Source organism: Numida meleagris, chromosome 12 (genome assembly GCF_002078875.1).
Source record: "Numida meleagris isolate 19003 breed g44 Domestic line chromosome 12, NumMel1.0, whole genome shotgun sequence".
Lineage (NCBI taxonomy): Eukaryota > Metazoa > Chordata > Aves > Galliformes > Numididae > Numida > Numida meleagris.
In genome coordinates, this window is record NC_034420.1 from 137,452 (window position 1) to 139,832 (window position 2,381).

The window sequence follows — 2,381 nt, forward strand, 5'->3', positions numbered from 1 at the left end:
ACACAGCAGCTGGTACACTATGGAACAGCAGGACAGGGAGACTGTTGAACTGCCCCCCCTGGAGATAATCAAACCTTGAAAGGTTGAGGCCATCAGCGCTCTCACCTAACTCAAATCTGATTTCATACACAAGGGCAAAAAGACCACGCTGCCATGCAACTCACCAGTGATATTCCCACTCCATTTTGCAGGAAAGGCACAAGTGTTGACGTAGGTTGAACAGTTTCCCGGAGGAGTGAGAGGGATTCATGACAAGTACAGGGGATGAATTCTTCATAACCTCAAAACACATTTGAGGCATTTCTATACCAGGTATTATCTCAACATCATGTACTATCTCAAGGCCTCCATCTACCTTTTCTGACAGCCTCCTGGTAACTTCCATTCCCCACTCCAAACATGGATACAGAAGACATGCAGACATCCCTCATTCTTGTCTTGTGGCATGCCCTGTGGCCTTCCCAATGATTTCCTAGTCCTCAAGAAGGAATTCCACCCAAGGTCACCTTTCACGGGAAGAAAATGGCAGGCCCCGCTCAGTGCTACTTCCACATTCACCTCCACCAGATGCCACACTTGCCTTTCCCACCACAGATTTGGATTTGGCATTCACAGACCTTTCCCATCAATGACAGCACCAAACGGGACAAAATCAGAATAGCAGTGCAATATACACAGTGCCTGGTACACTCCCTGACAGCGTGTGACACTGATTTAAGTCAAGACAATGATTCAAGTTTTACAATGATTCTACAAATTCATATGGAAATATTACAAAGATATAAGACAATACTAATATTAACAAGCAAGACATTATAGATATCAAATACCCGCAACAGTTGTGTTTCAAGAGTCCTTTTGTTTTCTGTTTTTTTTCTTGTTTTTGTTTTGTTTTGTTTTGTTTTTAAAATAGCAGGCTAATGGTCTGTGTGAAGCTATGGCTGCTGATACTGAAAGAACATCCAAAGAGGCCATCCTGCCTATTCCCCATCAGGAACACAAGTTTACAATCACAAAACTCTCAAGTCACAACTGTCACCTTGCTTCACATTTCCTTCACAGGACAACCAAAGAAGAGGAGGACAGAGTTTTTGACAAGAAATCAGGACTGATAACCAGGACCAGCAGTGAACAATGCCTGCTGGGTAGTCACCACAAGACCGACCCTTCGTGACTTGCACTCCTTCAGCAATCTCAGCTGGAAATGCTGTGCACTGTCAACCATCAGCATTTGGGGAGTCCATGTCATGACAGTGCCAATCAAAATAGGCACTGACTGCATTGCAGGACAGAACATCCTGAGCACTCTGCTCAGTACCAGGAGCGGGGCTCCTAGCAACCCAGTCTCAGGCTCCAGCACATCTAGTGTCTGGAATCACTCACCTTCTGGAAACACACATGACAAGATTAGACGCACTTCATCCCACCACGCTTTCCCACAAATAGATCACTAAATACATTAGTACATAAAACAAAACCAAAACATTATCATTAGAATGCTTTCAAGTGGTAACTGTGAAGAAGACTTTTAAACAAGCACCCACAGCAATCCACTCCCTCCACTGTAAGAACGAAAATTCATTGCTCTGCAACAGAACAACTGCTGTTCAAGGAGCACACACAACGGACATCGCGGTCAGCACTCAGAGGTGACCAACAGACAAGCATCAGATGTGCTCAGCCCCAAGACCGCATCCCTCTGTCACAGGGAACAACAGAGTGGAAGGCAGGAAATAGTATGGACAGTCTATGGAGCAGAACGAGGATTAACATGAACAGAAAGATACAGAAGAAGTTCATTTTGACTCTTCCACTTCCATCATAAACTCTGCCAGATTAACCAATGTCAAGAAACGTGCACCATGGGCAGAGGGAAACCTGAAATACCAGCACCGTTCTGCATCATGTCTCTAGAAGATGAGACCCTAAGAAGAAACCGGACCTGATATCACCACACTCTACACACAGTATCACTAAAGACAAGAAATAGTACCTGGTGGACAACCACCACCAGAATGACCAGCAGTTCATCAGTGTAAGGCACTACTAGGCACTGCCCTTGCAGAGTTGATGGCTCTATGCCACTGATTTTCTTCCATCAGGGAAAAACTCAGATACTGGATGTATAGTGACAACAAGAAGTTCCAAACCAACAACTGAGGAGCTCTTGCTTGGATGTGAATGTGAAACTAACGTCAAAGGGGGATTTCACACCAAAAGACCAAAAACAGAATAGGAATGCATGGATGCAACAAGAGGTAGAACTGACATTAAAAGTTCTCCATCTATGTTACGTTAAGAAACAATGTGTCACAATGACTATGGCACCACCATCATTGGTTTATCCGTGTGACATGCTACAACAATTTTCCAGTGCCACA